Below are 22,640 nucleotides of genomic sequence, written 5' to 3'. Positions count from 1 at the left end.
TTAGCTTTTATCCCAATTCAACTATTTTTTCAACTTTATTACAAGGGTTCTAGTTTTTGAGTCTGAAAGGGCCTCAGTATGCTGGTTAAGTACTGGGTCTGGATGGAAAGGCCTCAGTCTAAGACCTGCTGTCGTAGGACTAAGTGGAGCGTGGATGTATTGGGACCATACACTACCGGTCAAAAGTTTTAAAACACCTACTCATTCAAGGGTTTTTCTTTATTTGTACTATTTTCTACATTGTAGAATAAGAGTGAAGACGCCAAAACTATGAAATAACACATGATTCCATATTGTTATTTCATAGTTTTGATGTCTTCACTCTTATTCTACAATGTAGAAAATTGTAAAAATAAAGGAAAACCCTTGAATGAGTAGGTGTTCTAAAACAATAAGAACACCTGCTCTTTCCATGACACAGACTGACCAGGTGAATCCAGGTGAAAGCTTTGATCCCTTATTGATGTCACTTGTTAAATCCACTTCAATAAGTCTAGATGAAGGTGAGGAAACAGGTTAATTAACCTCTAAAACGTGAAGCAGTTCAATTTGGCCTTTACTACTTAGCCCATAGAAACACATTGAATAACACATTCATAAATGGAAAAAAAGACAGCCTAAAAATGAATAATAAGGAGTAAGATTTTGAAGTGTCTGTCCTATATATGGAGGTATAAGAAAGCTCAGGAAAGATTATTATTTATTTTTTTAAATGTTTAACCCCTTATTTTTGTTGGCACGCAACTACCTCCATACTTACATTCGTTTGTATTGGTTACCTTCAGAATGGGTTACTTTTAGACGAGTCCACATTAGTTTGCAGGCCAAACCGTTCGGACACTACAGACGTTTTTGTGAGAAGACCGATTTGAGGGATGTCTCACAGTCTGACAAACACCGCTGTAGCTTGGCCACCTTCCACCGCAGATGCGGAAGGTCCACATAGGTGGATGCGGCAGATTAAGACGCAGCCCATACAAAAAAAATCTCTCTACTTTAAACTGACGGATTTCAATGGGGATTATGTTACTTAGATTGATTCACGAGGGCGTGAATAGACTCTTAAGGAATAAAGAAGGATTTTTAAGCCTCGAGACAATTGAGACATGGATTATATATGTGTGCCATTCAGAGGGTGAATGGGAAAGAAAAAACATTTAAGTGCCTTTCTGTATCAAGAATGGTCCACCCCCCAAAGAACATCCAGCCAACTTGATTCAACTGTGGGAAGCATTGGAGTCAACACAAGCCAGCATCTCTGTGGAACGCTTTCAACACCTTGTAGAGTCCATGGCCCGAGGAATTCAAGCTGTTCTGAGGGAAAAAGGGGGGTAGTGCAACTCAATATTAGGAAGATGCTCCTAACGTTTGGTATACTCGGTGTATTCTGGAGCGGTCTCAGTGTTCTGGTGAGTCTAAGTAGTGTATTGGGTCTGGTCTAGGTCTATGGTGCCTGGTGAGTAGGTCAGTGTCTGGCCCTGGTGCTGAATTAAAAGCTACTCAGTGTCCATCTGAACCACAGACCATCTCAATCCCCTTAAAACAAACAGCAGCAGACAACTCCACAGAGACTCAACTGGCTTACTTCCTAGAAGAATGGATTTTATAAAATTATATTTAAAGAGAACCAGATTAAGACCAGGGGAACAACCGTCTGAGGGAACACAAAGGCTGCGGCCAAAATGGCACCCTATTCCCCACTAATGGCCAGCCAAATGACCACAGTCACAGTAATAACTGCTAGAATAGCAAAAAAAATAGACAAACATTTTCTCCTCTCCTCCGCTCCGCTCCTGACTGCATGTGCTGCCATAGAAATGGAATGAATAGAACGGGCGTCCCCATTCAAGTCAATGAAGACATAATAGGTGGACTGGCGGCAATTGCGAGTGTACCAATAGGAGCAAAGCAGGAAGTAAAATATGTGCTGTGATTTGTTGATTCAACTCAACTGACATTACAAAAAATACATTCCCTTGCATGAGCCATATCAGTTAACATAATTTGAATGAACATTCTACATTATCATGGAAATAATTGAATCACAATACCAGGCAGCCATTGTGAGTGCACCCATGTGTTTACCAGTAAAATTGCCAGGGTTAGAGGTTCCAAACCCGTTCAATTCATTATATTTTTATGTGTGCTGCTGCTGCATTGTGGTCTTTCAGTCAGCTGTTCATACGACCCCCCCCCCAAAAAAATGGTTATGACTGTTATTTTCTTAAATTTTCATGATGGTTTTCATCCATAACCGTCGATTACACACTTATACAGTAATTGTGCACGCCTTAGCAACAGCCCAGACAACGCTTGGCTTATGCACACACACACACACACACACACACACACACACACACACACACACACACACACACACACACACACACACACACACACACACACACACACACACACACACACACGCAGAACTCTTAATTTAACATCCCTCACAGACACAGACCTAACACTCACTCTGGCCACACACAGAGAGACCATTAACACTGAGTCACTCTCATGCACAATCAGGAACATGTATTGAATTGAAGGACTTCTCTAGAGTGGACTGAGCTGAACTGAAGTGGAAACATTAGTTCCCAAAGTGATTGATTGAAAACACTCATCCCCTGACTGACAGACCAAGCCAGGGAAGGGAGGAAGGATGGAGGAAGGGATGTGTGTAGTGGCAGCTTGGATTAGTTGGTGGGGGTAATCATGGGACACTTTGGGACAGACAGTGGCTGAGTTCATGAGGCTGCTGTGAGAGAGAGAAAGAGAGAGAGAAAGAGCCTATCTTCTGTCATATGTTACTAACTGCTCTGGTTTAGATTTGGATGTGTGTTCTTTACGGTCCTTGGGATTCCGAAGAGACAGATAGACATAGGATGTATGAAGATAACATCTTCCTCTGTGTAATGTTAACACCCCAGAGATAAACAGAGATAGAAATAGAGAGAGTGGACATGAGAGAAAAAGGGAGAGCCCGAAGATATAGTTGAGAGAGATCAGTGTGATAAGCTTCATACACCCTATGTCTATCTGTCTCTTCAGAATCCCAAGGACCGTAAAGAATACACATCCAAATCTAAACCAGAGCAGCTTACCGCCCTGTATGTCTGGGGTCTCTGTCCTGACCTTCCAAGCCCTGGACCTAAAACCTACAGGTCCAGCTATACGCCACCAACTACTACAGCCTACAGGCTGGCTACAGGGGCATTTGTTTCTCTCATTAATTTACAACTTGGAAATCCGAACAGTCATCTCATATTATAAAATATTTAAAGGTACACTAGATGAGGTGGAGGGGAGGGAGGGAGGTAGAGATGTGGAAAAGCAATCACCACGGCAGCAAGAGCAGACCTTTCATAAGGTGTTTTGGTCTGGGGGTCTTTGTTCTCTTCTCCTCTTGCCTCCCCTCTTCTCCTCTCCACCTCATCCACACAGTGTGGAAAACTATACAGATTGTCCTGTTTAATGTGAATGACTGGGGAACAGATCAATGCTATAGACTCTTAAAAGTTAGAATAGTAACTGTTACTACAGGGTCATGCTGGTCATTGGGTCAGTGTGCGAGGCTGAGGCTGAACTGACTAACAACAGTGTGTGTAAGGAGCATGGAACAACAGCAGCTGGAGGAGAGAGAGAGAGAAACAAAAAAAAGAAACAAAAGTACCACAAAGTCAGTTGAAAGTGGGGCTGGAGCCGAGCAGGGCTGAGCTGAACTGTGAGTTGGACAGAGAGCCAGAGAGAGACCAAGGCGACCGGATTGCCCTGTACAGAGCTGTGATATCAGACACTCCAGCCAGAGAGAGAGAGAGGGAGAAAGAGTGAGGGAGAGAAGAAAGTAGATGGAGAGAGAGGGAGGGAGAAATAGGGAGATAGAGAGGGAAGGGGAGAGAAAGTAAGAAAGTAGAGGGGGAGATAGATAGGGGGGGAGAGAGAGAGAGAGGGAGGGGGAGAGCGAAAGAAAGAGAGAGAAAGAGGTGGAGAGAGAGGGTAGAGAGAGAGAGAACAGACCAGGCCAAGCTTGCAGCCATCACCACCACCAAAGGGCGAGCCGCACGCTTGTTTTCTCCAAACATGGCTTGGCTCGGCCCAACTTGGCTTGGCTCCGGCCAGCTTGGCTTGGCTCAGTCTGGCCCCTTTCAGGTCCCTATGTGGCTGGACTAATGGGCCGGGCCCTGACCTGCCAGTGTGGACTGTCCACGCGGACTGACCGGCCACTGGGTTCTGTTGTGTTGTGGAAACAGTAATGTGTTGCGTCTCAAATGACGCCCTATTCCCAATATAGTACACTACTTTTGACCAGAGCCAGACGTCCAGCCTGGGGCAACGTAGGGGAGGGGAGCAGCCTGCTGAGAGGCAGCGCAGAAAGGACTGCTGAGGGCATAGGACTATGCTAATTAGAACATCCATACAGTAATGGACTGGAGCACCCTGGTCTAGAGGGCTATAGGTCCAGCCAGGGTCCAGAGAGGGCTAAGGCCATAGAAATAGAATTACTAGAATGGACATTTCCATTCTATTTCTATGTCTGAAGGCCTCCAGGTGGTTTACAGTAAGGGGAAATGGTGACCACATGCTCTGAAGAAGAGCTAGCCCAGCTTCCCCTCACACGCCAAACACCTCTAGAGCGGTCAAGACAAAATAACAGTGTTTTCAGATTCAGAGCCTTTTCTTTAAAATAAGAAATTCAACAAAGAAATTAATTAAACAAAATCCTTATTGGATTCATAGTCACAGTGGGTCAGTGGTCTTGGGTTGGGTCTAGAGCAGAACTCTAAGCTGCCAGAGCCCTATCAAAAGTATAGGGAATAGAGTGCCATTTGGGACACAGCCATGGTAATTACACAGGGCTAATACAACACGGCCGGTAGTGAGAGTACATTCAAATATGAAATATGCCCCTCAGAATTACACACTGACCTCTCTGGCACGCAACACACCCGTCGGCTGCCGTGCCAGGACTGTTTGAGTTATGTTTTTTAAGAATAGTGTTTTTATGATTCGCTGCATGGGATCTGGGGGGAGATTTTTAAGAACATAGAAGGGGGAGGGCTGGAGAGAGAGAGAGAGAGAGAGAGAGAGAGATGGGGAGACCAAAAGACAGCGAGACACAGAGAGAGAGAATGATGGGAAGGGAGAGAGAGGGAGAGACAGGGAGATAGAGAGAGGGGCAGGAAAGAGCCTGACTGGTTTTGAAAATGAACTTGTTCCTCTGAAACAAATAAAGTAAATGAACGTTGGATTCCACCTTGGTTTCCCCTCCTCTCCTCTCTTCCCCTCTCCGCGCTCTTCCCTCTCCTCTCTTTACCCCTGTTCCTCCCCTCCTCCTACCACTCTTCTCTTGACTTGCAGGTGTTGAATTAATTATTAGTCTCCAACGTATATCTGTCAGGGATTTATTGAGAGAAAAATGCTCTCTCACTCTCTCCTTTCTGGAGAAAAAAACATGACAAGACATGGGACCTCTTCGGGGTCAGTGTTTGAAACATGGCTCTACTGCGAACATGTTTCAAGCCTGTCTGCTGTCTGAAAAGGTGGGAGGGAGGTAGAGAGAGAGAGAGCGAGAGAGAGAGAGAGAGAGAGAGAGAGAGAGAGAGAAGAAGGCAGGAGGGAGGCAGCAGCTGCAGTCTGTGTAGTCTAATAATGTGTAGTAGAAATGATTTAGCTCTTCATTTAGAATATCCACTGGGAAGGACAGTAAACCTCAGGCCTCTAACAGACTACAGCAGCACACTTAGACAAGGGACAGGAGAGAGAACGAGATAATGAGAGAGGGGAGAAAGAGAGAGACAGAACTCTCCACTATTAGTGGTTTTTAGTAACCTTTCTCTCTTTCAACAGGCAAACACTCCTATATTGTTAAGTGAAATGTTACCTTTTCAGATGGCATTGGGACAACTGGCTCAGTCTCAACACTTTTCCAAGACTAATTACTATTAATAAAACTGGTTGTGACTAGGGCTGTTGGGGTATGCGTTACCGCCACACCAGCGCTCACAAGTCATGAAGGCTATCAAATTCCACGGGATAGTTTAGTCACGGTAACTAGGCTTCTCCAAACTCTGATGCTGCTGATGGTCATTAGTAGCCTACCAAACTTGCTAACTGCCTGGTACTCAGCACTCTATTGTCCCTCTTATCACTCTGACATCAATGCAAATGTATTCGAAAATATAATCAAACACTTCATGAGAGCCCATGAGCTCATGTTGCGCAACATTTCTATAGGCTATGCAATTGCGCAAGAAAAGTAGAGTAATGGCCTCTATTAAAAAGAGGAGGTTCCAATCAGCTTTCTATAGGCTAGACCTCCTATATTTATTTCTCAACTATCCTAATATTAAGCACATTGCTTACCTTCACAACAGGAGTATAGTCTACCTGCCTGGGATGAAAATGAACGACGGGAAAAGCGTCCTCCATTCGCTATTTAAGTGCATAGATGACATGTATTTTTTCCCTCTGCCCGTTTCGAGACAGGTTCATGATAATGGTCCATTCTAAATCAAAACAAATTTCACACATAGTATATTATTTAGTATATGTAAAGACAAGATTAAATCAAGAACAGTCTGATGGGTAACAATATTAGCCTCTCACTTGTTAATTATATATTAATCACTTGTGAATGATGCCCAGCATAAGGCAAGAAACAATCCCCTTTTTTTTTAATCATAGTCGCACACCTCATGTTGCCTAGCCCATAGGCCTATATGTTTTGATAAGGTTTGTATCACTGAATAACTTAAAATTAAGCACATTAATCTGCTTTACAAGGGGTGTAGAGCCTAACTGGTATACATAAGCAGCAAGTGAGTTTCAAGTTTGGGGAAGTAAATTTTCACCAAAAATGTACCTTTCTAATAAAAGCATTACATGCAAAATCGCATTTGCGGTCACTTTTGATAATGGTGTTTTCCGCTAATGGAACATTCGTGCTTATAGCCTACTGCCATGTGTGCATTATAATATGAAAAAATAGCCTAATAGTTGAACAGCATTTAAAGCTAAACCTTCTGATCTGCTGCGTCAGCCACATTGCGTAAAGAAAATGTTTGATGCTAGTGGTTGTATTAATTTGGGATCTATGGCATCCCACAACTTTCCCAGACTATGTTTGGAATATTTATTTATCGCACAGAATAGGTCAGCTTTTGTACTATGGGGGATTGTAGATTGACATCGGCTAGTGCTTTTGCTGTTCATTAGGCCTACTCATCTTGCTGGCTGACGAAAAGCAAATGTGGACACGCACAGTTGTGTCCCCGATGTGTCTCTCTTCACTTGTAGCCTGTGAGAAAGACCTGATCATGTTATGGAGAGCCATGTGAGTGAGAGGTGCTTTGGAGCGTGCAGCACTCCGAGCCAAGGACACAACGGCCACTGGCCGCAAAAGGCATAGATTTTTTAAGGGTGCATTAACGGCCACACAAAGGGGATGCCGCAGTGAAATTCGAGGCATTATCAAGTGCTTGTCAAATTGTGAATGAGAGACTGATAAAGTGTGTACAGCCTGCGCAAAAAACAAAGCAGAGCTCATGCCTTTCAAGTGACTTTTTTGAAATCATCATTAGAGTCGCATCATGCAGCCTTACAATGTATTACAAATCTAAACATATTGCCCAACGTTTGTAGAACTAAAGTTACATTAATAACTCAACATTAAGCATATAGGAGTACCTATTTCTTTGTACCTACTCCCTTAAATCGTTTGGTGAAAATATAATTTCTATTTTATTTCAGCTTTGTTCAGTTGTATTCTTCATACTATAAAATAATATAAAATAATGCCACAGAATTCTAAGCAAATCTTGTCTACTAAATGAACTAGTGTAGCCCACAGCCATTTGGCATAGCCAGATCAGGGCATAACATAAGGACAACTCAGAGTATGCTATTCTGTTCTTCTGAAATAGACTACATTTTCTTCATATTATGCTTCCTAGACCTGTAGGCTATATTACATGGATTTATTAGACTTTTTAAAACGTAAATGTTCCAAAGGTCTGTATCAGTGGAAGCCAGGAGATGGTAAATGTGTTTATGTTAATTAGGTAAATTACCATGAGACCGACAGTTATTTGCTTGACAATCACCGGCTGACGACATTTCATGACCTCCACAGCCCTAGTTGTAACAGCTCAGGACAGGACATGCAGCCAGTGGCACTCTGCGCCATTCGTGGCCTCCTTTTCTAACAGCCTCTGTACTACACTGCTTAGACTTTTTAAAGGGAAGGAAGCATGAGTTTTTACTCACCAATGTAACAACATAGTAACTTAGTTGTAGTCACGATCTGGTTACCTATAAGTACAAACTTAGTTATATTTTATATCTTCTAAACTACCCACAATGTATTATTTCTCAACGTCATATGGAGGATCTACTCTGTGCTACCGAGGTTGTATGCTAGCTCGGTAGCTAGCTCAAGCTGGCTAACGTCAGCCACACCTCATGCTCTTTTTTCAAATTATATATATTTTTTTAATTGAATATCCGAAACATCCAATATACCTGCAGTGAAGCCACTCAACAACTACATCATACCAGTCATCCAACAGACTCCCATTCAGAGCAACACACGGAAGCATCAAGGGTCAATGCCCTGCTCAAGGGCACGTTGACAGATCTCCCACCAGGGCAAAAAACATGAACACGAACCCTCCAAGATCCCACCACAGTTCAAAAATAGTTGTCCCTCAACTATTCGGGACCCCTCCCACAGTCCCCCCCCCCAAGAACAAACATAAAAAATACAATTAATTCCATTCCCCACCCCCAAGAACCCCCCAATGCACCAACAACCAAGAGCATTAACTAAAAAGAAAAAGACAGAAGAAAACAGCAAAGAACAATGCAAAAAAATATATAAAAAAGTAAAATAAATGTAAAACAAAGGACATCAAGGACAACTGAAATCATAACAGCAATGCCAACTGTATATGTTTGTGTGCATGTCTGGCACTATTATATGTATGTGTGTGTTCTTTTATGCGTTTATTTGAATGAGAGTGTGTGAACATGCATGTGTACAAACACCCGCACGGCATCAGTCTCAGGCAAACCGGCATTAGTTGAAAAACACTGCCCCCTCAGTGTCATTCAAACATACTTTTTATTATGTTTTATTTTGACTTTTTTTGTTGTTGTTGACTTTTATCTTTGACCATCATTCTATCTCCCGCACAGCAACTCCACACCCACTTGTCTCCAATTCCACATCCCGACCCTCAGCTTCCCACTTTGGGTTTCTACGCAACACATATCTTTCAACTATGCTGTGTGATATTTAACGTACAATTTCAATCTATCTAATCAAATAGAATACACAGATTGCGAGTTGAAGAGAAATACTTTTACTAAGAGTATTAGTATATTAGTCATTGACTGACCCGGTCTCTCCAGATCTCCTAGCAGTACTATTTCTAGGGTAAATTTTAGATCAATGCTATGCATTTTCAGCCATTCCTGAACCTGAGACCAGAAACAGGCTACCTGAGGGCAATACCAAAATAAATGGTCTATTGATTCTGTATCCTCACAACAAAATCTGCAGAGTTTTGATGATTTTATGCCCCAAATATTCAACATTTTGTTGGTGGCAAGAATTCTACATAATAATTTTAGCTGAAAAGCACGAAGTCTTGAATCTTGCGTTGTTTTATATATCAACTCATACACCCTGTACCATGGAATCGTTACATCAAAAATCTCTTCCCAACTATTTTGCAATCTGTATGGCACAGTTGTGTCATGACGTTGCCCTGTTGGTGAGGTTTATGACCCCCATAAATACCTTTCCCCCATTTCTCTCTCTTCTCTACAAAATAGACTCTCATAGAGAGAGTATGGTAACATCAAAAGGTTGAGAAGGGAACAATATTTCGGTAATCCAACCAGCTGAAAGTATCCATTGGTACTTAAAGAATATGATGTCAGATCAGTTGTCGTCTGAGACATTATTACTGATGATAGGATGACATAAACTGTATCTTGGAAAGCCTACACATTGTAGTGATGAACCAACCCCTTTTCTACATTTCTATAAGAGCCCCCGTGACCCAATTCACGGCGACCTAAGCCAACCTCAGCGTCAGCTCTGGTTGCGATTGGTTGAACGACTACAACCTAACGAAATTATCATTGTGTTCCCGTTGACATGAAGACTGATGTCCATACGTTTAAAAGGGTGAATTTCAACATGGAGGTGATGATCACCACGCTGGAAGGATGAATTTTGACTATACCAGCCAGAATATAGCATGAGCTTATAGCATGGCAACTTGGTATGAACTTTGAACTCTTATTCACTAAAGAAGTGATACAACCTAGACATCGAGTTATCAGCAGCAGCTGTAAACGTTCGTGGCCTAGGAAAGGATGGACAATCTCTTCAGAACAACAGGGTACTACAACGTATCTGTTCTACCACACAACAACAGGGTACTACAACGTATCCCTTCTACCACACAACGACAGACTACAACGTATCCACCCAGAAATATTCTTCAAAGGACAAGGGAGATTTCTGCTGGGCAACCCAGCCTTCCATCTTCGACTGATCTATCGAAGCGCAGCTCAGAGTAAATATATTTATTGCATTTTCCTTTTCCGAATGGGTGGTTATTTAGAATGCATAAGATTCTGTATTTACGATAGCATAGCTTCATAAGGTCCGATAGAGACCCACTCCCTTTGTTCCTCAGTCTTCCCGCTCTCCGAGAGAGACCCAACCCCCTCTCTTTGTGTAATCAGCCGTTATATGGGATTCGTCCGCTAGGGACGTTTTCTTTTGTGACATAATTAGTAATCAATGTATGATCCATCCTGTGTATATGTAATTCTGTGTGATTATTTAGGTATTTAGTGCATAAATAATTAAACCAAATGTTGTATTGCTCATTCAACTTGTTAGCCAGGCTTTGTGAAGATAACCAAGAACATGTTTTACGACATTCAGATGAGACTGAATAAGGTGACAATTAATAATTGACTGCTATTGATATATAAGATTACCAGGTCTTAAAGAGTTTATTCGGAAGACAACAACTCCATAAACATTCTTCCGTGTTGCCCCGACTTCCTAGATAATTACATTTACATGATTAGTTTAATCAGGTAATAGAAATTACAGAGAATTTTGGGGCGGCAGTGTAGCCTAGTGGTTAGAGCGTCGGAAGGTTGCAAGATCGAATCCCCGAGCTGACAAGGTAAACATCTGTTGTTCTGCCCCTGAACAAGGCAGTTAACCCACTGTTCCTAGGCCGTCATTGAAAATAAGAATTTGTTCTTAACTGACTTGCCTAGTTAAATGAAGGTAAAAAAAATAATAATATTAAAATTGGGAAAAAATAGCATGTCATATCATTTAATCCATAGTAAAGACACGACATTATGACGCCCCGTGCGAGGAATCTAAAATATGATGACTCTTTCATTTTGATTCAGCCTATATACAATTGGAGTTGTAGACAGGAGTTGGTGAACCGTGTGTGTGTGTGTTCTAGAGGCTGCCTCCGTGTTGTTCTCTGACGTAGCCAGTGGGAAGCGTTAGCTATACATTTCTAGTACTAGGACACGATCCAGCTAATTATAGAACTTTGAGAAATAGAGCATTTGGCCAAGCGTAGTGCTATTTCTGTCTCCCGTGTTTCAGAAGAGGGCAGGCTCGGTCATAAATTAATTTCTCGAACGAGGACAAAGAGCCAGCCGATTAAAATTGAGTAGATATTAGCTTGACCAGCGATAATTATCTCTCTCGCGTGCGGTTTTCCATGCGAGTAGACCATTGTGCATTTCGTTGTTTGCCGAGTGTTCCGGTTAAAACACAGTCAAAATAACACCGAAAATGGTTTGAACATAATATGTTATAAGTAAAACTTTTCCCTTGCTGAAGGGGATCATATGTTATACCTGAAAGTGTACAAAGTAGGATTAGCTTGCACGAGATGCTAAGCTAACAAAGGGAAAACAGCCATTTATTTTTCTTGTGTCACGTTGAAATTCCTCCACCTTGCGCAACAGTAGTCCCGCCCTTTGTACTGTACTTCTGTTTGATTTCAGCGTGTGCTATCAGTGACCTCTGAAGAATCTCCAGTACATTCCTTCAAGAAGAATTATTCAGGTGACACCCAAGTGGTTACTTATGATATCAAGACGGATATAGATGTCTCATTCAATTTAACTAATAAGTAAAATTGCCAGATTTACCTTCTTAATTGGATATTTTAAATAATATACAAATTGATTAGTTGTCTACAATGAGACAATGTAAACTTTTCCACATTAACCTAGATCAACAAGGTTTTCAGGATAATTTGAAGTTTAATTCCCAAACAGCCTATACAGGTTTGATTTGTCATTCATATTGATTAATCAGTAAAATTTGCTTGTGCAAAGCTCAGTACAAACTACCCAGTACTGAAGGAAGTCCTCCAGCAGGAATCCCATGTGGCTTCGGCCCTAACATTTGAACTTCTGTTTACGCTTATGATATCCAATCAATGGAGATTGTATGGATTATCATCGTCTCATTCAATTGAATAAATTAAAAGGTTGAACATACCTTAAGGTTCTTCCAATCAAATGAGACACTTTTCAACTTCCCATGTTAACCTGGATGAATCAACTTCAGGTTAATTAAAGTTTTAATTCCCAGATAGCCTATCCAGGTATGATTAATCATTATCATTGATTAATTAATTCAATTTACTTTTCCCAATTAATTCACGTCCAACTCCCACATTACTGGTACAGTACTGATGGTCTGTTAACATCTATAAATAGATTAAACTTGTCTTTGCAGCTTCCAACAAATTCCAAACCAAAACTTTGAAAAAAAAATGAAAAAAACTGCTGAAATTGCGAACAATGCTCTCCAAAATCAACCATCAAACACAGGCTTTCTGACAGTTCTATCCACTTTAGCCCTTATGCATCGCCATCAAAGATTGGCATCGGTCCAATACCACAGTGCTAACATGAGGGGACAGGTGGAGAGAACAGAGCAACTATTGACAAAAACAGGGAATGAAAACATTCTGATTGCCGATAATCTGCGTTTGAAATCTGAGCAATTAAAAGTAATTGCAAATACTTATGACAATGAAAGAGCACAAACTCTTCAACAAAATGTCTCCAGGAACAACTTGATTTAGCCATAACTAAATACGATGTAGTCCACTCCAAACTAGATGAATCTGTCGAGTTATCTACAAACAGGAGCGCGCAATTTGATAACACGCAGGCAGTTTTGTTGAACGTTACTCAAAGTAACAATGTTCTACTCCAAATTATGCAGACCAAAGACGATCAGTTAATGAACACAATGACTAAGTTGGATGACAAATCAGTCACTGACCAAATGAATGATAAGAGAACTCAGGTGATGAAGATGGAAATATTGATTTCTAAGCAAGCGGAGGAAATCTCATCACTGAATCTCTTGCTCCGTACTCAATACCTCTATGTGCAAACCATGACAGATAAGTCTGAGACCGAAGGAGCAAGTGCGACACTCACATGTACAAGGTCAGTACTCTAAGTGCTCAAGTGGACTCTGTGATGCAGCAGAATACCACCTTTAGGTACCATCTGGTGGAATTCCAGAATGGTCATGCGGTACAGCGTGACTACCCAAACAAGCAACCGGAGTCCGGTACTCAAAGAAGTGAAGACGATAGGTTTCAGACGTTGCCTCCCTCATGGGTCCCTCAGTCTTCTCCTCTTGGCCATTCGGCACTGAGTAATATGGCGCCTCTCCGCCAACAAAGCCAAAGCTTGGCTTCTCCTCTTGGCCCTTCGGTCCCAACTTCCCCACAGGATGAAGCCAACCCTCTCCGCCCGCTGGGCGCGGAATACATTGACAAACTCGTCAAGAATTTCCCCACCTTTGACCCCGTTCCATGTCAGCCAAACGATACTGAGACATTCCTAGCTGACATAAAGTACGCATTGGATGGCTACCTGATCACTACAGGTTCTGACAGGGTTTAACTGTTGAAGCGAACGTCGAATAGTCACGTGACGAGGTTCATTCGTCTACAACAGCAACACGTGCTAAATGTCTACGCTAAACTTGCCATAGCTTTGAAATTAGAATTCAGTGGTTCTGCGACTCGCAAACACGATCGCTCACTGGCTAACACTGTCAAACAAGCTCGGAACGAACACCCACAAGCTTACTATCATTGGTTTCGTTCAGCTTACTTTGGCCTACTCACTCAAACCGGAATGGAAGAGCTGTTACCATTCAAACAAATGTTTCTATCGAACATGTATCCCACCTTCATTACCTACTTGGGCCCTGCAGCCCACGTTGGCTTGCCTATCTTACAACTCAGAGAGCTTGCAAGCACAGCTTTTGAGGCATCAAAAGCTCACAATGCTAAGAGCCCTGACCACACGGTTTTGAAGTTTGACCAGGAGCACTCACTCCAGTTAGAGGGTGCATTATCAGGTATTGGAGCATTGAGAGATGACGCACAACAACGGTTTCTACCACAAAACCACAAATCCAATAACCACCGCCGTCGAAATAACTGTAAAGTACGTCGCCATCGAAACGACTACCGCTACAATCAACCTGTTCACTACTTTCCTGCACCCAACACACACAAAGAGTAAGAGCACAAGGGTAACAAAGAGTTAAAGGACGGTCAAAACATAGACTAATGTTCTCTAAAAGTTCCACTACGTGAATAACTAAAATGAGACATTTTTTAGAAAAAGGTAAAAGACAAGTCACAAGGACTAGACGGGGAATTGCCGGACGCCAGGTCTGCAGGAATTAACACCCTTAGCAAGAAACTTATCCAGGACCCGCTTGATCAAGAAACAAGCCCACAGGCTTTGTCTATAGACTCTGATACAAAGGTTGCGAAGGAAAATGTCAAATGCTTCGTTAAAGCGAAGCCCACTCAAAATCCGAAAAGTCGATCTGCTTTCACCTTGAACAGAAATAGCACATCACGTCGTTGCGAACGACCCCTCCACTTTGTGGGGAATATGTCCACTAAACGCAACTCTAAACGGCCATACCTGGAAACAGTCCTAGAGGACTGCTTAACTTGTCATGCGCTTATTGATTCAGGTGCGACAATATCTGTCATCTCTCAAACATTTTTCAATGATCTCAAAAGGGCTTTGAAGCCATTGGTTAAAAGTGGAACGATGCAACACTACACTTTGAGGTTTCACTCAGACTACCTCGCCTCTCACATTGAGAGTCATACTGAAACTACACTTCCAGGACGTATCGCTCGTTCACCCTGTGTATGTTACCAGCCTCGAATCTGAACCTCTGCTACTTGGAGCAGAGTTTATACATGATTGGAAAACCAACCATGTATGTTCACAGTGCCTTCTCCACTGACCACACTGTCTTCCCCTAACACTAGCTGCAACGCAGTCACCTACGAGGGGTATCTGTCAAAGCACCCCTTGGGAAAAAGACGTTTCGAAACCTCTTGGTACAAAATCGGATCCAAGGAGATATTACGATATCTCGACACATCCCATCAGCAAACCTGATTGACCATTCTTTTCATGATTTCCAGCCAGCTCCCTCTGGGAATGAGCAACTTCCCTCCTTGCAGTCGTGCAATACGGTAGTTGAGATGAACTTCTCTTGCCCTTCGGACACTTCCGCAAGCACTGCGGCCATCTCACCAAGAAAAACATAGATGCACAGAGTGTACTCTGCTTCTGATGATACATCTTCTGCTTTGTGGGGGACTGTCACCCCTTACAATGACACTAACGGTGTCAGTCCAGCAACTGACCCGATGACTCGCACTGGTGAAACACTTTGCAATATCACAGACAGATATCCTTGTCTCAGTTCGCAGGTACTGAAGAGGTTGACACACGCGGACGCTGTGGTGACTGACAGGCCTCGACAGCCACTGAGCGTTGTGAAGCACAAACACCAGGAGATTTGGTTGAAAGGGTATAGCCATTCTCATAACAAAGCGGCCACTGACAACTTGTACATAGGGTCCAACCTTCCATTTGCGCCTCGGATACCAACACCACCCGCTGGTGAGTGGGTCCCGAGACACAAAGGAGGGGAATAGTAGCCCAGACCCATGATGAGCCTCATCGAGGCCAGTGGGGGGGTGGGGGGGTCTAGACTACGTGCAACACCATACGAGACCGCCAGAGCATAAAACAAATCTAGTTGTAAACTCCCCTATGAAAGCAGTGAGGAGCAGACAGGCCCCTAGACCGGGATTATTTTATAACCCATCTAAGATATTACTGAGGTGTACCACACTGGTCGTAAAGGAAGTCCAGTGTACTTTTCCACCTCCAAAACAAATGGCAACAATAATCATTCCTTGACATGTGTAGTAGCCACTACAAGACAACTAGTAAAATGCTCTAATCATGTGTTCCTGTAGGATAACATTTCAGAATAAATTGGTAGGACATCTGGTACCCTTAGGTACCAGCACCAATACGACAGTCAGTCCAGCAACAATCAGTAAGAGGATTAGAGACCTCACAAGTCAAATTGCTATTGATAACAGTGACAGAGGAGTTAGTAGTCACTCAGATTGCAACACGTGTAAGGGAATCTCCAGAACACTCTTCTGATGGTCAACACACATGCCACTAATAAATAGAACCATCCATTCAGGAGGAAAGTTATTAGAAGTCATGAACCATGATCACACCGTGTATGACTGGTTCAGTGCTTAGAGTGTACTTCCGTCATAAGTTTAGCTCCTCCGTGGATAACATAGCTATGAAATAGACTTCTTCATACCTACCGCCACTACAATAGTGGAAGACAGTGACTTGTAGTAAAACCACTACAGACTCCCTCGACACCAATTCTGACTGACATCCAGGCATTGATCTGAAAATGACCTGATTACATCAGACTCATTCTGAACAAGTTGTAGTCTACCAGCATACTTGGTTTTCTTCCCTTGACATGCACGCTTCTGTAAGCATAAACGCACATGTACAACGGAACATCCAATTAGGATTTATGCTAGGATCACTTAAGGGTCCGAGCAAAATACAAGCCTTAGTAAAGTTGAACATTTACTTTGAGGCTTTTGACTCTACGGCTACAGTACTCCCCAGTTTTCTTCCCAGAAGTCCATAGGTTATCCCTGTAGACTGCCCAAAACTAGTGCCTTACAGCTGTAGACTTAGTTATCAACTTAGGATAGTGCCCTAAGCAACACACCGCAAATTAGGAAAGCCCTAGATAAGACATTAGACAATGCCATGACAGGGTCATTTTGCCAAGACCACGGACGTATAAAGAATACAGTCCAATTAGGTGATTAAGGTGGGATAACAATATTTTGTTTATGCTTTCATTCATTTTGTTTCATTTTCTTTGACGCTAAGAAAGTGATAGAGCCATAACCAACTTACCCATACAACCATCAGTTAGTGCAACAACGGCACTCGTTTGGGAGGAAATGTAATTATATATTTCATGAGTGTGTGTGTGCGTTGTTAACATCTGCCTAAGTTACTGCCCAGATCTTCCAGTCTGAACGACCAGACGATGGGTCCGGAACGACGATCCCAATCCGGACATCCACTGCCCAGCCTTGGAGCAGACTCCTTCATTTGCAGAAGTCCTACCCGGGTCGACCACCAGAGGGGGAGTGCAACGGCGATCTCCAACCCGGAAGTCCCCTGGCCATTCCTGTGATGCTTCGCAGCTGCCAGAAAACATACCAAGGTAGACCACCAGAGGGGGGACCACAACAACGATTACCAACTGAACATCCTCCGCCCAGCCTTGGAGCGGCCTTCTTCATTCGCAAAAACCCTACCCGGGTCAACCACCAGACGGGGACCACAACGATGGTCAACAACCAGGACAACCCACGGTCATGTTTATGTTTGTTTGCAACCTGCAGGTTAATCGCAAGATCGAACCCAACAAGGGGGGAATGTCATGACGTTGCCCTGTTGGTGAGGTTCATGACACCCATAAATACCTTTGCCCCTTTACTCTCTCTACTCTACAGAATGGACTCTTGGAAAGCCCTTTGTTAACATAGAGAGAGTATGGTAACATCCAAAGGTTGGGAACGGAACAATATTTCGGTAATCCAACCAGCTGAAAGTATCCGTCGGTACTTAAAGAATATGATGACGTCTGAGACATTATTACTGATGATAGGACGACATAAACTGTATCTTGGAAAGTCTACACATTCTAGTTATCACATTCACATGGAACTGTTGTGCAATTTAAATGTTTAAATATGGAACTATTTGTGAAAAGATGAAATGTAATATTAGTTTTTAAAATGAGAGAATAGTTTTCATAAGTAAAACATGCTCAATCAGTGGCCACGCCCACGTGAATAGGCATTGTTTGGAAATGATGAACCAACCCCTTTTCTACATTTCTATAAGAGCCCCCGTGACCCAATTCACGGCGAACTAAGCCAACCTCAGCGTGAGCTCTGGTTGGGAATGGTTGAACGACTACAACCTAACGAAATTAACATTGTGTTCCCGATGACGTGAGGACTGATGTCCATACGTTTAAAAGGGTGAATTTCAACGTGGAGGTGACAATCGCCACGCTGGAAGGATGAATTTCGACTATACCAGCCAAAATATAGCATGAGCTTATAGTATGGCAACTTGGTATGAACTTTGAACTCTTATTCACTAAAGAAGTGATACAACCTAGACATCGAGTTATCAGCAGCAGCTGTAAACGTGCGTGGCCTAGGAAAGGATGGACAATCTCTTCAGAACGACTGGGTACTACAACGTATCCGTTCTACCACACGACGACAAGGTAATACAACATATCCTTTCTACCACACAGACTATAATGTATCCGCCCAGAAATATTCTTCAAAGGTCAAAGGAGATCTCTGCTGGGCAACCCAGCCTTCCATCTCTTTGATCATCCAAGATGGCATAGCAGTCGTCCTTTGTCCTCGTCTTGTCGTGTCCCGTGTATATATATATATTTACATATTTTCTTCGCATATCTTTTTAGATATTTTTTTCTAAAAACTCAACTTCAAAACACTCTCCTGCAACCCGCCTCACCAATTTAAAAAAAAAGTATTATTTACCTCAAATCTGAAATCCACAACAGAAACTAGCCAGAAGTTAGCCAGTTCATTAGCTAACGTTAGAATTCAGCTAACCACGGTTGGCGGTCATAAGCTATCCCTTACCTCGAAAAGCTATCGCCAGTTTTGTACAACGTGACTCAGACCAGAGCATACCGGACCTATTTTCTCTCCATATCCCCGGATTTGTACCGCAAGCTCTGGACATTTACACCTGGATCTTGCAGCTAGATAGCTGCTATACGAGTGACTATTGGCTAACGTCGGTCCCGGAGCTATCATCAATTATTCCGGAGCTAGCCAGCTGAAGAGTTCCATCAGCCACTCCTGGGCTACAATCACCTATCCGGACCCGTTTTACTGCCGATGCGGAGCCCCATCGGGCCTTCATGACTGGACTCCCGACGTTATCTGCCTGAGGGAGTTATCCAACTTGCGACGTAACCTGAACGCCCATCTGCGGCCAGCTAATCGTTAGCTGTCTTATCGGCTGCTATCTGAATAGGTCTATCAGCCAATTTTCTTGGGCCACTATAACTATAACTATTTTTGCCAATTGGATTGGTCCCCTCTACCACACGGAACCCCACTAATCTACCAACGGAAACGCAAGAGGTGGCTAAAAACAGACCATCTTCTGCCAACTTGCTACCCATGGCCCGGCTAGCTGTCTGAATCGCCGTGACCGCAACCGACCTCACTACTCACTGGACCCTTTTGATCACGTGGCTAAGCATGTCTCTCCTTAATGTCAATATGCCTTGTCTATTGCTGTTCTGGTTAGTGTTTATTGGCTTATTTCACTGTAGAGCCCTGCTCATTATACCTTATCCAACCTCTCAGGTCCACCACAAACACATGCAATGACATCACCTGGTTTCAATGATGTTTCTAGAGACAATATCTCTCTCATCATCACTCAATGCCTAGGTTTACCTCCACTGTATTTACATCCAACCATACCTTTGTCTGTACATTATACCTTGAAGCTATTTTATCGCCCCAGAAACCTGCTCCTTTTACTCTCTGTTCCGGACGTCCTAGACGACCAATTCTCATAGCTTTTAGCCATACCCTCCTCTGTTCCTCTGGCGATGTGGAGGTGAATTCAGGCCCTGCAGTGCCTAGCTCCATTCCTATACCCCAGGCGCTCTCTTTTGATGACTTCTGTAACCGTAATAGCCTTGGTTTCATGCATGTTAACATTAGAAGCCCCCTCCCTAAGTTTGTTTTATTCACTGCTTTAGCACACTCTGCCAACCCGGATGTCCTAGCCGTGTCTGAATCCTGGCTTAGGAAGACCACCAAAAACTCTGAAATCTCCATCCCTAACTACAACATTTTCAGACAAGATAGAACTGCCAAAGGGGGTGGTGTTGCAATCTACTGCAGAGATAACCTGCAGAGTTCTGTCCTACGATCCAGGTCTGTAGCCAAACAATTTCAACTTCTACTTTTAAAAATCCACCTCTCTAAAAACAAGTCTCTCACCATTGCCGCCTGCTATAGACCAACCTCTGCCCCCAGCTGTGCTCTGGACACCATATGTGAACTGATTGCCCCACATCTATCTTCAGAGCTCGTGCTGCTAGGTGACCTAAACTGGGACATGCTTAACACCCCAGCCATCCTACAATCTAAGCTTGATGCCCTCAATCTCACACAAATTATCAATGAACCTACCAGGTACCACCCCAAAGCCGTAAACACGGGCACCCTCATAGATATCATCCTAACCAACTTGCCCTCTAAATACACCTCTGCTGTTTTCAACCAAGATCTCAGTGATCACTGCCTCACTGCCTGCATCCGTAATGGGTCAGCGGTCAAATGACCTCCACTCATCACTGTCAAACGCTCCCTGAAACACTTCAGCGAGCAGGCCTTTCTAATCGACCTGGCGCGGGTATCCTGGAAGGATATTGACCTCATCCCTTCAGTAGAGGATGCCTGGTTATTCTTTTTAAATGCCTTCCTCACCATCTTAAATAAGCATGCCCCATTCAAGAAATGTAGAACCAGGAACAGATATAGTCCTTGGTTCTCTCCAGACCTGACAGCCCTTAACCAACACAAAAACTTCCTGTGGCGTTCTGCATTAGCATCGAACAGCCCCCGGTGATATGCAACTTTTCAGGGAAGTTAGAAACCAATATACACAGGCAGTTAGAAAAGCCAAGGCTAGCTTTTTCAAGCAGAAATTTACTTCCTGCAACACAAACTCAAAAAAGTTCTGGGACACTGTAAAGTCCTTAGAGAATAAGAGCACCTCCTCCCAGCTGCCCACTGCACTGAGGATAGGAAACTCTGTCACCACCGACAAATCCACTATAATTGAGAATTTCAATAAGCATTTTTCTACGGCTGGGCATGCTTTCCACCTTGCTACCCCTACCCCGGTCAACAGCACTGTACCTCCCACAGCAACTCGCCCAAGCCTTCCCCATTTCTCCTTCTCCCAAATCCAGTCAGCTGATGTTCTGAAAGAGCTGCAAAATCTGGACCCCTACAAATCAGCCGGGTTAGACAATCTGGACCCTTTCTTTCTAAAATTATCTGCAGAAATTGTTGCAACCCCTATTACTAGCCTGTTCAACCTCTCTTTCGTGTCGTCTGAGATTCCCAAAGATTGGAAAGCAGCTGCGGTCATCCCCCTCTTCAAAGGGGGGACACTCTTGACCCAAACTGCTACAGACCTATATCTATCCTACCCTGCCTTTCTAAAGCCTTCGAAAGCCAAGTCAACAAACAGATTACCGACCATTTCGAATCCCACCGCACCTTCTCCGCTATGCAATCTGGTTTCAGAGCTGGTCATGGGTGCCATCGATAAGAAACAATACTGTGCAGCCGTATTCATTGACCTAGCGAAGGCTTTTGACTCTGTCAATCATCACATCCTCATCGGCAGACTCAATAGCCTTGGTTTCTCAAATGATTGCCTCGCCTGGTTCACCAACTACTTCTCTTATAGAGTTCAGTGTGTCAAATCGGAGGGCCTATTGTCCAGGCCTCTGGCAGTCTCTATGGGGGTGCCACAGGGTTCAATTCTTTGGCCGACTCTCTTCTCTGTATAAATCAATGATGTCGCTCTTGCTGCTGGTGAGTCTCTGATCTACCTCTACGCAGACGACACCATTCTGTATACTTCTGGCCCTTCTTTGGACACTATGTTAACTACACTGTGTTATCTACATTAACACATTAACTACATTAACTACCCTCCAGACGAGCTTCAATGCCATACAACTCTCCTTCCGTGGCCTCCAACTGCTCTTAAATACAAATAAAACGAAATGCATGCTCTTCAACCAATTGCTGCCTGCACCTGCCCGCCTGTCCAGCATCACTACTCTGGACGGTTCTGACTTAGAATATGTGGACAACTACAAATACCTAGGTGTCTGGTTAGACTGTAAACTCTCCTTCCAGACTCACATCAAACATCTCCAATCCAAAGTTAAATCTAGAATTGGCTTCCTATTTCGCAACAAAGCATCTTTCACTCATGCTGCCAAACATACCCTCGTAAAACTGACCATCCTATCGATCCTT

The 22,640-nt window shown here is 43.3% G+C and overlaps 1 protein-coding gene across 7 annotated transcripts in view; it reads right to left on the bottom strand.

Moving 5' to 3' along the window:
• The window catches only part of LOC106590020 (MAGUK p55 subfamily member 7), a 278,198-nt gene that overhangs the window by 137,504 nt on the left and 118,054 nt on the right, over positions 1–22,640 (bottom strand). The window lies entirely within an intron of this gene.

Source organism: Salmo salar, chromosome 29, assembly GCF_965601325.2.
Source record: "Salmo salar chromosome 29, fSalSal1, whole genome shotgun sequence".
Classification (NCBI taxonomy): Eukaryota; Metazoa; Chordata; class Actinopteri; order Salmoniformes; family Salmonidae; genus Salmo; species Salmo salar.
This window is presented reverse-complemented; position numbering and strand designations above follow the sequence as displayed.